At 39.1% G+C, this 13,875-nt stretch overlaps 1 protein-coding gene across 5 annotated transcripts in view; it reads right to left on the bottom strand.

Moving 5' to 3' along the window:
* AFTPH (aftiphilin) overlaps positions 1–13,356 on the bottom strand; it is a 64,356-nt gene extending 51,000 nt beyond the window's left edge. For 2 of the 5 annotated variants that reach the window (XM_027131832.1, XM_027131833.1), the window contains exon 1: positions 13,172–13,356. The gene's annotated coding sequence lies outside the window, so the exon portion shown is untranslated. The remainder of the gene's footprint in view (positions 1–13,171) is intronic. The other 3 variants (XM_027131830.1, XM_027131829.1, XM_027131831.1) reach the window with 3 other exon arrangements.
* Between the last annotated feature and the right edge of the window lie 519 nt (positions 13,357–13,875).

Below are 13,875 nucleotides of genomic sequence, written 5' to 3'. Positions count from 1 at the left end.
GTGTGTGTGTGTGTGTGTGTGTGTGTGTGTGTGTGTGTGTGTGTGTGTGTGTGTGTGTGTGTGTGAGATATACAGGTACTACCACAAGTGGATCTACCTGTACTGATAACTTCATGGAAACTATGGAAGGAATTCCCATTACAAACAAATTTCTGGCTAGTTGACCTTTTAGTGGTGTTATTGCTTGGTTTAAAGTTTTACTTTCTCCTAAGAGGTAGAAAGACTAAAGGGTAAAAAGGAAAAAAAACAAAAAACAGACAACATTTATTATTTACAATGTACTATTATACCTCTGGTTACAAATGACTTGAGAATTAGCCTATTGTATAAAGCAGAATTTTTCAAAAATTTCCCCTCTGTAACTCACAGTAGAAATATATACATTAAAAAAAAAGTTTCAGTATTTACTCTTACTGTGTACTCTTGATATTTTTAGTTCTATTGCATTTTTTCTTAAAAGCTGGTCATGATCCCCTATAGTGGATTTTACAAACCAGAAACAGGTCATAACTCAAAGTGTTAAAAAAAAAAAAAAAAAAAAGTCTGACAAAAAGGATACTAAAGAGTTTAGAGAAAATGACCAAAATTAACCTCAATTTCCCCCTAATATTGCTCGCATCACTGAAGTTAGGAAAAGGCAGTGGGTAGTTCCATACTGGTACTGTGAACAATGTAAGGTAATTAAACAAAATAAAAACAAGCTGTGAAATTTGTCCATAGTCTTTACCTTTAAATTATGTAAGCAGTACAATTTAGGGCAACTTAAAACTTCTGCAGTATTTCTGGGTATTTTCTAAGGCACTGACTCTCCTATGATCAGCTTTATAAGAATAACTCATTTTCCAGTCTTGGGGCCATTACTTAAAGTCTATATAAGAAGAAAAAAAAAATCAAAATATTTCTGTCTAAAATCTTAGCACATAATTTGTGTTGGTTATGTCATTATGTCTACAACAATGACAAGAACTGTTTGCATCCATTAATTCTGTTCAAGTTTAATTCACCTCACAATAATATTATCATTCTCCTTCCTTCTGATCCACTTCCTCTAAATCCAATTATTGCTTCCAGCATATAAGAAGAGGAAACAGAGCTTCTTTTAAAACAAAGAACTCCTTAATCTGGTGCATTCAAGGACAAAATGCATTCTTAAATTATGTTATTTGAATGAACCAAGTAATTTGATAAAATCAAAGTATTCCCTTTCTCTTTACAGAATTTTACATAAAAGTAATAAATAAAAAATATTATTTATTTTTCAAATTCATACTACCCTCAATCTAGGAAGCAAGCCACTTTAAAGATAAAATTAAAGACACTACTGGTGGGAGTATATATTGGTTCACATATTCCAGGCAATTTATAATATATCAGAAATTTTATAATGCATATTCTTTTGACTAAGCAATTTCACCTGCAAGAATGTATTCGACAGATGCATTCATATAAGTATGCAAAGATATTTCCACAAAATGTTAATTCCTGCATTGCTTGTTTTTAAAGAAGCAACTGAAAACAACTTAAATATCTATCAATAAGGAATTAGGGTAAATAGAAACTGTAACCATTTTTTAAAAAGATAAAGCTATATTGCTAATAGGGAAAGGTGTCTAAAACACATTTTTAAGTGAAAAAGCCTTTCTGAAGAGGCATTCTCTCTTGATTCTCCTCCTACCTATCATATCCTTTCTTTCTCCTCCTTCAGTGGATGTGTTTCTTCTGCTTGCCTCATTAATGTCCATGTTCCCCAGGCCTTGGCTTCCTCATATTCTTATCCCTGAGAGATCTCTTCCCCATTTTGTCTGATATTATCTCTTCCCCATTTTGTTTGATAATTATATGTTCACTATGGCCAAACCTCTATCTATCTGTGGCTGCCCAACCTCTGCCTACCCAACTGCCTTTTTGAATCTCTCTACCTGGATGTCCCAAATACAACTCATATCCTCCAATTCCAAAACTGAAGTCAACCTCTACTCAAAGAACAAACAGAAACCACTTTTCTTATAATATTCTGAGTTCTAAGTCCGGAAATCTGAGTGTTACCTCTGACTGTTCCCTCTTTGCCATCTCCCTCCCTCAAATTAAATGAACCACAAATTAAGTCCTTAACAACTCTTACTGTATTTAATATCCCAAGACCAATATCGTATTTCAGGGCCTCATTATTTTTGGCCAGGATTCCTGTAGTCCACTTGAAACTCCTTATCTTAGCCATAGAGCTAAGACACTCCCTCTTTCCTCCACCCAGACAACACTACCCCCTGGGTTCTCCACTGGCACTATGTTACCTCTAGGTTGTCCCATATGCCACTTCTTCTAATTTACTATTCTTATCTGTCCAGAAAACCCATTTACTAAGCCTTCAAAACCCTACTCAGGCATAGAGTTTTTCTGTGAAGTGATATCACCAATATTTATCAAGTTATTATGCGATAGGAACTGTGCAATGTACTTATTCGTACACTATCCAATTTAATCTCAAACATCCATTTTTAGATAAAGGAACAGGCTCAGAGAGGTCAAAAAATCCGCTCAAGGTCCCACAAAGGGTTATGCAGCAGGACTCTAACATTAAAAAAATCAGTGTTCTTTTCATTATGTCAGGTTGCGTGTCTGAATTAATTCTTCTTTAGACCTATCTCTTTTATTACATTTAACAAAGTGAATCAAATTTATTTCCATGTTTTTCTCCTCTAGTAGGCTATAAACCAATGTGTCTCAATCTTAGCTTTGTATTAAGTATTTTTTAATAGAATAGATGGGCCTGAATATCTGTATTTAAAAAAAAAGTTTCAAAGATAATTCTGATGGTTAGCTAAGGTTAAGAACCACTGTGTTAAGCTTCCAGAGAATATAAATATTACTGGACTTTATAACTCTGGGAATAACATAAACATCTCTAAACTTCACTGCTGAACTCATTAATATAGGTAAATCAATGAAATAGTACTTTTTCTTACAAAAAGTTTTCCCTTACTTACAGTGATTTGATTGTACAAATATTTCTTAAAGTTCTGTCAGTACACATACATGAGAATATCACTACAAAATTTAACTCTCTTAAGATTTCAAAAACAAGGAGTTCACGATAAATTAGTACTTTTCTTAAAAATGAATATTGGAAAAGTTCCTTAAAGGATCAAATTTAAATTACTGCACTAATCCTTGAAACATTTATAATTATCTATATAAATGTTATAGAATTCTTGGGGGAAAAAACCCCACATTTAAAAAATTAATCACAGTTTCACTTGCAGCTGAAACTAAGAAATGAATATGTGAACAGCAGCAACTACAGAAACTTTTCTCCACCTCAAGAAACCAAGGTCACTGGTTATCTGATTAAAATCTGTACATTTTATTCAGGTGTAACACTTGTACTGTGCTTCAAGTAAACTTCTGAAACTTAATGAGACAGAATGCTATCATCTGTTGGCTCATTATGATATAGAGGGAGGAGTCTGAAATATGCAAAGGAGTAAGAAGAAACCGTGATTTAACTACAAGTAAAAAGTAATGAATAGTCAAATATTGTTTGGCTTTAGCTAAGAGAAAATTTGAATTTGATACTTGAATCTCTTGTATAATTTTTTTTTTAAGGAACAAAGATGCTATTAAAAATATTCAATGTAAAAAGAGTTAGGGAGTTCCCTGGTGGCCTAATAGTTAGGATTCCGGGCTTTCGCTGCCATGACTCGGATTAGATCACTGGTGGGGGAACTGAGATTCCCACAAGCTGTGTCATATGGCCAAAAAAAAAAAAAGAGAGTTAAGTTATTTCTTAATGATAGGTTCGTTACCTTTTTTTTTTTTTTTTTTTGGCGGTACACGGGCCTCTCACTGTGTGGCCTCTCCCGTTGCGGAGCACAGGCTCTGGACGCGCAGTCTCAGCAGCCATGGCTCACGGGCCTAGCCGCTCCGCGGCATGTGGGACCTTCGCTGATTGGGGCATGAACCCGTGTCCCCTGCATCGGCAGGCAGACTCTCAACCACTGCGCCACCAGGGAAGCCCAGGTTCGTTACTTTTTATAAATAGCTACTAAAAAATGAAAGCTTTAAGAGAGAAAATTAATCAATGCTTCAGATTTTGAGTGTTGCTATAGCAGACATGTTTTATCTGCAAATACTCCAGGTCAACATTTCTGCATGCACACAATAAACAATTATTATGCGAGATGATAAACCACAGCAAAACAGAAAATACTACAAAACATAAGCAATGACCAAGAAGAAAACAACAACAAAAATGTCCACTTGGGAGGGTGGGTGAGGCAGGAATGTTATTCACTTAACCATTTAAAAAACTGTGGTCTCATTAGGATGTATACAAATATTAAAGATCCTACTCCTAGAAGTCTTACTTTGAAAAGTATCATTTAAAGTCAGCATTTAAAGAATAAGAAGATATGACTTAGAATGATTTCTATTACCTAAACACAGAATTGTTAATAAAACTGAAACAGCGATGTAGGGTTTTTACATTTATTAAGTTTATTGTTAAGGACTTTACCTTTTTTTTTTCTTCTGCTCATCTATCTTATTTTCTAACTGCTGAGTACTGTTTATAAAATTGAAAGCTCTTGTTACTTGTACAGTATACCATCACGTCATAAGCAAATTGGGGTAGTTTGACCTTTTCCTTTCCAATTCTTATGTCTCTTTTTCCTTATTGATTGTGCTGGCTAATGCCTCCAATACCAGATTTAGCAGTAGTGGTGACAGCAGGAATCTAGTATTTCCCCTTAATTAGGATACTGAATTAAGGTACTGATTTTTGGTTTGAGGTATATATGTTTTATCATATTATAGAATTTTCTAATAATTCTTATTTTAAGTTGCTTTGTTTAAAAAAATCAGAAGATGGGTTTTTAAAGTGACTTTTCAGTATTTATGGAGATAATTACATAATTTTTCCTTAGATCTACTAATGTAGCAAAAATACCAATACTTATTCATAAATATTCCCAGCTTGTTTGATGTTAGGGAAGCCCAGTTTGTTTTCTATTGCAGGAAAAAGGTATGTTTCCAAATAAGAATTGTGTTAGATTATCTATTCAAATACATGTAAGTCAAACAGAAGTATTTAACTTATTTGATCCAACTTACTCCTCACTTTCACTTTTACAAGTAGGCTTCAAAACAAACTGATATTTTCTTGTAAGTACTGAACATACTCAAATTAGTAGCATAAGTTCTTCCAGGTTTCATCTAGGATCTGTTCTTACTCAACTCTCCCTCAAACAATCTCATCCACCTAAGGTTTAATTAGTACATTCTAGGACTCCCAGATTTCTCCCTGCAGCCCAGCCCTCAAACCTGAAACCCAGTCCAGCCAAGCCAATTCTCTACAGTCCTCTCCACTTGAGGTCCTCAAAGACCTGGAACTGGGCTTAAGAAGAACAGAAGCCAAGCTTTTCTTCCTCAAACTTGGTTCTCATCCAGGGCTCTCTAACCCTGGGCAGATGGCACCACCACCCACCCAGTCACTAAGCCAGAAACTTCAGAGCCATTCCTGACAAAGCTCCCCACCCTCCACTATCTCTAAAGAATTATTTTTATCTCATGAATCTCTCAACTTTGGAATACCTGTACCTCTTTCCAACTCTCCTGACTCCATTCTGGTGTAAGCTTCCATTATCTAAACTAGTCTCCCTGATTAGTATTCAATCATGCCCAACCCAAGTAATCTTTTAAAAAGTCAATTTGGGCTTCCCTGGTGGCTCAGTGGTTAGGAATCTGCCTGCCATTGCAGGGGACACGGGTTTGAGCCCTGGTCCGGGAAGATCCCACACGCCGTGGAGCAACTAAGCCTGTGTGCCACAACTACTGAGCCTGTGCTCTAGAGCCCGCAAGCCACAACTACCGGCCCACATGCCACTACTGAAGCCCGCGCGCCTAGAGCCCGTGCTCCACAACAAGAGAAGCCACCACAATGAAGGGCCCGTGCACTGCAATGAAGAGTAGCCCCTGGGGCTCACTGCAACTAGAGAAAGCCCGAGTGCAGCAATGAAGACCCAATGCAGCCAAAAATAAATAAATTTAAAAAAAATATATATATATATATCTCATAAACAATCACAACAAATAAACTTAAAAAACAAGTCAATCTGTTCACATCAATCCCCTGCTTATGATAAAGATTTTTAAAAAATCTTTAATAAAGTCTAAGCCATTCCCATCTCTCCAACACAGATTCCTTCTCCCTTCCCCTATAGTTTTCAATGCTCTAAACTAGGCCTTCTTTCAGTTTTTGAAAGTCAGACAATAACATTCTTTTGTGCCACAAGGCCTTTGCACCTACAATCCTATTGCATAAAACATGCCCACACATGCTTCAATTCCTAGAAGAGGTATCAATTCCTCAAGTAAGTTTCCTAACACCCTCCCCCAACCTACTACACATATTTCTTTCAGAGCATAAGAACTGCAATAACTTACAGTCTGCAATAAAAAACATAATTTGAAAAATGTGCAAACTGAGTATACTGGAAAAAAACACACTGACAGGTTTAAATGTAGGAAGTAACTTTAAGAACACTATTAACTTACTTTCTAGAACAATGAAGTTATCTTGCATTTCTTTTCCATAGGTAAAAATGTCATACTCTAGAGTAGCACTGTCCAATCAAAATACAATAAAGCCACATATACAATTTAAAATTTCCCAGTAGCCAATTTAAAAAGAGGTGAAATTAATTTAATATATTTTACTTAACCCAAAGTATCCAAAATATCATTATTTTAACATGATATCAATGTAAAATCTATATTTTACATTAGTTTTTGAAATCTGGTATTTTATACTTAATGCACATCTTACTTTGGACTAGCTTTATTTCAAGTGGCACATGTGGCCACTGGCTTCCGTACTGCACAACACAGTTCTAGAAAATAATATCCTATTTCTTGTACTTAAATAGAATCAGAGCTATTTTTAAAAGAGCATGACATTAAACAATTTTAACCTCTATCAACAAGGATATGGCTCACGTTTAAACCCTTCAAAAAATTTTAAATTATGCAAACATTCCACGCTACTGAAAAGCCCAAATTCAAAATAAAAATTCAGGTAAACAATTTAAAAACTGCATATTTATTGACCATCTGAGCAGATTACAGGAAGATGGGTGCTCTCGACTATTGCTAGTAGGAGTGATTTTATTACAACCTCTTAGAAAGCAATTGGTTTTCCCTTTGATTTAGTAACTCCACTTCTAAGACTCAGTCCTATGGAAATAACCAAATTACCTACAAACCTGTTCACCGAGATACAATATGATTCATTCATACATGTAAGTGTGTGTGACACTCGTATATCTATAGGGAAAAAAACAAAACTAAATGTAAACCAAAATGTTTACAGTTATCTTTTTGTAGTGTGATGACTGACATATTTTTCTGTTATTCCTTTAAATATATATATTTATTGAGTGCTACTCTGTCCCAAGTGTTAAAACAGATGGATATTTGCCACTAAGAGGCATACCAGTTTTCTTTACACTTTCCACATTTTCCAAATTTTCTATAGTAAAAGTATATTACCCTTTCATAATTTTAATAACCAGAAGAATATGGAGTGAATGTTTTGGCCAAGTCAGCTGTAAAGGGACATTTTTGAGTCAACTGGGGAAGAATTTGAATATGGTCTTGAATATTAGTTTAGATGAAAATTTCTTGAAGTGGTAAGGGAGTCTGACTAAATCAAAACAACCTACAAAACAGTCTGTATGATAAGATTTCATTCTGGTAAAAAAGTACACGTACATAAATATATGTGTGGAAAGATATGCACTGAACTGTTTACAGTGGGATTCCTGGGTAATGGGAGTGTAATTTTTTTTTTTGATTGACTATTTTCTACAATGCTTCTGTATGCTTCTGTAATGACTTTTTAAAAATTAAACTATACACACACACACACACACGCACCTTACTGAGCATCTGCTACATACGATAGGTTCTATAAGGGGTAGGACTGAGTAATGGAGCCACAACCTTAAAGAAACTTATAATTAATTATGAGGACCAATATAGGAAGACAGTAAAAGTAATTAATACAAGGCAGAATATAAAGACCAAATAAAGTAAAATGTGGTTTTAAAGATTCTAAGAAAAAGATCTCACTTGACTGGAAAGAGTGGTGAAAATGAGAAAAAAAAACTTCATGAAAGAGAATTTGAAATGCAAAGGATTTTAATTAACAGAGGAAACGGCAGGCACTAAAGATAAAGCATGGGGCAACTGTCAAAGAGCAGGAAGTCATATCATAGAGTTTGGCTGGAATGTAGGATATATGAAGCGAGTAGGCAGTATGCCGGGAAAGTAGGCTGTGTGGGCCTTGACTTTTCAGAAGGGAGTATGTACCTCTGAAGTTTTTTGAGTTTAGCAATGGGGAAAATCTTACAGAGGTTCCAATTGAGTTTTTTTGAGTTTAGCAATGGGGAAAATCTTAGAGGTTCCAATTCTAGTAACTGTCCTATCACTTCTCATCATCTCTATTGCTACCATCTTGGTTCAAGCCACTACTATCATTCATTCATTCATTTATTTATTTTGCGTTACGTGGGCCTCTCACTGTTGGGGCCTCTCCCATTGCGGAGCACAGGCTCCGGACGCGCAGGCTCAGCGGCAATGGCTCACGGGCCCAGCCGCTCCGCAGCATGTGGGATCTTCCCGGACCGGGGCACGAACCCGTGTCCCCTGCATCGGGAGGCTGACTCTCAACCACTGCGCCATCAGGGAAGCCCTCATCTATTTATTTTTAACTTTTGATGTATTATTTATTTATTGAAATACAGTTTATGTACATATTATGTTAGTTTCAGGGGTACTACATACAGATTTGACATTTGTATTCATTACAAAATGATCATTTAGCTGTATCAGTCACCAACTCCTAATGAAATCTTCCTGCTTCCACTCTTGCACTCCTATAATCTACTTACTGTACAGCAGACAGACAGATCCTTTTTTTTTTTTTTTTTTTTTTTTGTGGTACGCAGGCCTCTGACTGTTGTGGCCTCTCCCGTTGCGGAGCACAGGCTCCGGACGCGCAGGCTCAGCGTCCATGGCTCATGGGCCTAGCCACTCCGCGGCATGTGGGATATTCGCGGACCGGGGCACGAACCCGTGTCCCCTGAATTGGCAGGCGGACTCTCAACCACTGCGCCACCAGGGAAGCCCCGAGACAGATCCTTTTAAAAGACAGATTATGTCACATCTCTACTCAAAAACCCTGCAATAGCTTCCCATCTCACACAGTAAAAAACCAAAGACATTAGAATTTTTATGAAGCCCTACAACACTGCCCTCTCACACTCTAAATTTCTGATTCCAATACACAAACATGCATGTGCACACACACATATACAAATGCCAAGAAAGTGAAGTTCTATAAGGGCTATTTTTTTTTTAATTTGATCATTTCAGTGACCCTAGCACCTAGAACAGGGCCTGACATATAGTGAGTGCTCAATAGGTATCTGCTGTACGAATGAAAGGAAGAAAACACCATGATGTTAGTAGATATTTAACTGAAATGGTTTGTGACATATTGTAAATATTTACATAAATAGAACATGCAGTGACTTTATTCTAATTTACTACTTAATTTTCCTCTGGAAACTACTCACCAAAATAGTGCTTGTAAATTAAGCTTTGAGCATACAGACAACCTTTAATTTATTAGCAAGTTTTCTCTGCGAAGTTTACTTAAGTTAGTTATTTGGAATAGGGGTGGTGGTGACTGAGGAGTGATAGGATGGAGTCTTAAATCTCCTCTTTTTCCTCTTTTTTCACTTTTCCAAAACTCCTTACTTCCCTGCTTCTTCCCCACATATAGTGTCTTCCTTTTCTCTCTCCCAGGGAATACATCTAATCCAGACCTATAAGTCCTACCCTAGGCTAAGGGCAGAAATAGAAATTAGAAGTGTGATACAGGGCTGTTGAGATGGTTGGCAGCAATTAGAGAAGAGCCCAGGCAAGGGAAGTTACTGCAGAGGACCCCTGGGAGGGCAACAATTCTTAATTCAAATATTTTCAATTAAAAGTTCCTTATATAAAGGAAATCAACACAAAATAACACTAACTCCTTCCTGTCCTCTTTTTAAATATACACTGCTGAAGGATAAGAGTGATCCTTTTTTGTGTGTGTGTGGTACGCGGGCCTCTCACCGTTGTGGCCTCTCCCGTTGCTGAGCACAGGCTCCGGACGCGCAGGCTCAGCGTCCATGGCTCACGGGCCCAGTCGCTCCGCGGCATGTGGGATCTTCCTGGACCGGGGCATGAACCAGTGTCCCCTGCATCGGCAGGCGGACTCTCAACCACTGCGCCACCAGGGAAGCCCCCCGATCCTTTGTTTTTAAATGAAAAACCTGAACTTTGTATTTTATTATGATTTCAAGCATTCAACAAAGCTTAGAAAAATACATACAGTGAATGATCAAGTGCACACCACCTGGCTGTGTTAAATCTTAATCTTTACCAAATCTGCTTCAGATTTATTTTAAAGACAGTACAGTTATGGCTGAAAAACCACGGACTCTTCCTAGATCCCTTATTCCACTCCAGTTCTCCAGAGGTAACTTTTACTGATTTGGAATTTATCATTCCAATGCATGTTTTCATACTTTTGCTACACATTATTATACAATTCCCATAAAATACATCGCATTGGCATGTTTTAAAAACTATATAAAGAGTATATAAATGTGAAAAATAAAATTATTATATCTTGGCTCTTACTTAACATCTCTGTGCCTAAGTTTCCTTTCTGAAAAGTGGGGATACCACCTCCTAGCTTACAGGGTTGTTGTGAGGACTAAATGAGTTAATATATTGCATATAAATCACTTAGAAAAGTATCTTGCTGGGAATTCCCTGGCGATGCAGTGGTTAGGACTCTGAGCTTTCAATGCCGAGGGCTTGGGTTCAGTCCTTGGTCAGGGAACTAAGATCCTGCAAGCCGCATGGCACAGCCAAAAAAAAAAAAAGAAAGAAAAGTATCTTGCTCACAGGAAGTAGTGTATATCAGTGTTAGTAACTATCATATAAAGTTGCAAACGAATCTGTGATTGTGTGTGTATATATGCGTGTGTATATATACTGATTGAGAAAAGATTAATTATCAAAGTGAAATGTATATATACTCCATATAACACCAGATATTTCCAAAATTGTGTAAAAACTAGAAATACTTATAAATTTCAGGCTGGAAAGGTTCACTAGCCTACTTAAAGAGGAATTGAAAGTGCTAAGCATAGAGAAAAGGGTATTTTTTAACTTACAAATTGTAGGTAAAATTAAATCAGAATTATCAACATTTGATTTAAATAATGTATGATTGTTTAAAAATGCCTAAAAATTTAATGTCCTCCTTTTATGAGTTTTTGGGGGTAGGCTTGGGAGAGAAGGGGTAGGGTAATCCTTCAATGAGATGCTATTCAAAGACTTCTTAGACTGTTAAGGGAGGCACTTTAGAATTTCACACAAAATAAAACATTATTTGATAAATTTCACTATTTTTCTGAACAAGTTTTTAACTTACTGTAAGTAGAAAAAAATTAAAGTTTAAAATGATGTTTTAAAATAGGATTCACCTAGATTACAAGATTTTCGTAGACAATTGGATTCTGCAAAATTTATCAATGCAATTGTGGATACATTTTTTTTGTTTTGATTATAGGATTATTTTTATAATAGTCTCTAGGTCAAAAGACCAGAAAACACTAAAATTTAATGTCCTACATATTATGTGAATATCTATGCTTTTAATAGATATCTAGAAAAAGGTGTCTATGCCTTGAAGATTAATAATATAATGATACATAAACAGAGGAATTTGATCTAATGAGCATTTAATAGGTAACATTTACTTGCCTAGATGTTTTACACAGGATATGCGTTTTAATACATGTGAAATATCATCGTGGACAAAATTTAGAAGACTACCTTAGATGCTTTGTATAAACACATCTACTTCTGCAAAGAATTAAAAATGAGTACTACAAAAGCCAATATTTAAGTTGGCAAAGCATATAAAATGTAGAGAAACTGTGTAGATTATGTCAACACAATAGCGTTGAAACAGTTGTTTCCCTTAGAGTTCAGCATATATCCATGTCTAAAAGGTTAACAGAAAGCAACAAATAAACGTAACATCAAGGATTAAACTGTCTCCCCCTCCCATCCTACCAAAAAAACTAAAACGTAGCTGGTGAAAGGGAAGATTAAAGTTCAAAAGTAAAGTTTTACTTTTCTTCTCCTAAAGTGAGAACTTTGAAACGGAACTACTGATTTTGCTTCATTTGCTCCCTAGTGAAATATTTCCATGTATGGGTTAGTCCCTCCCTCGGCCCCAATAGAAGATTCAGTGGGAAACCAAGTTGTAACTTGAATTAACCGACAAGAGAAAAACCTAGTCATTCTCAGCACTTTCCTAATGGTGAAAGGATCCTACCACCGTTCACCCTATACTCCGTCCCCTGCCCAAGCAAGACGTAGCACGTGCCAAACAGGACACTTAAAAGAATAATGGTCCAACTTTTCGCACGCCGTCTGGGGAGGGGACGCAGACTATTTCTTGAGGAGTGCAAGAAGGAAGCAGAAAAGGTCCTCTCAGGAAGGGATGATGGACCTTTGGTGCCGTCTCCTCTGCCTGTTGGAGGACTCAAAATCCGCTTGCTTCAGAGACCCTAGGAAGCATCACATTCTGGTCGAGGCTGGCCTAGGGCCTGGGCGAAGCAGTCAGTGTTTACACCTGTCACGAGGGAGGGAGAGGTAGAAAGAGGAAGCCGGAGCAAAGCCCCAAACTTCTCAACAAGCTCCCGGGAGGGAGCGGCCGGTACGGAGCTGTGGGCAGGTGGAAGCTGCGGGGTAGGGCGAGACGGTGGCGGCCGGGGACGTTGGAAAGGCTCTCACTTCCCCGGCCGGTGCCCGGGATGGCAAGGAGGGGCCGTGTGCTTCGGGCGCCGCCGCCGGCGTCCCCGCACCCGCCGTGGAAGAGGACAGAGCCCGGAGCGCGCAGGCCCGCAGAGCCGGCACCGTCCCCGCAGCCCCCAGCTCCGCGGCAGGTGCCCCCGGCCCGGGCGAGGATCCGGCCGGTGGGTTGGGCCGGGTCCCCCATCCTCTTTCCCCCGCGCGGCTGGGGGAACGGAGCGGTGGCGCTTACCTGGCTCGTCCGGGGCGGCCTCGATGGGCATGGCTCAGGGGCCCGAGGAGGAACTGGCTCCCCGGAGAAGGACCGGTTATTCGGACGCGGAGCTGGTGAGAGCGGAAGGCAGGCTGCTCTCAGCACTGTCAGCGAAGCAGCGCCATGGACGCCCACCCGGAGTTTCAGCGCTGCCGCGAGACCCCCATCCCATTACCCTCCGCCCTCTTCCGCCGCCGCCGCCGCCGCCGCCGCCTCCACCTCCTCCTCCGCGGAGACCCCCCGCCCACTCCACACACTCTCCCATCATGCAGCGGGAGAACCGCTGCCGCCGACACGTCACTTCCGGGCGCAGGTGGCTAGGTCGGGGCCGGGCGCTGGTGAGTGCTGGGGGGGTGGAGGGGAGGACACTCTGGGGGAATCAGTGTCACAGTACGCTTACCCCTGCGCAGGCGCCGTCGCTCAGAGCGCCGGCCGCCATTTTGGGTGCGGGCAAGCTGCCCTTTTTCTTGACTTCCTCCGAGTCATCGAGCTGTGAGGGGGAAAGAAGTACTCTCGCACTCCGCGGCTCTTGAAGCAGCGCTCCGGGAGAGGGACAGGTGCTCCTCAGCCGGCTAACATCAACGTTCAGCTCAGGACCGAGTTAAGTCTCTTGCTCTCTAAGTAAAAATTGCAAAGGTTTTGAAATACGGAGCCCTATCTTCTCCACCAAAAACCTACTGGAG

This window comes from Aethalodelphis obliquidens, unplaced genomic scaffold, assembly GCF_003676395.1.
Source record: "Aethalodelphis obliquidens isolate GAN/ISIS:26980383/991018 unplaced genomic scaffold, ASM367639v1 scaffold40, whole genome shotgun sequence".
Taxonomy (NCBI): Eukaryota; Metazoa; Chordata; class Mammalia; order Artiodactyla; family Delphinidae; genus Aethalodelphis; species Aethalodelphis obliquidens.
Note: the sequence above shows the minus strand (reverse complement) of the source record. Positions and strands in the feature narration are given on the sequence as shown.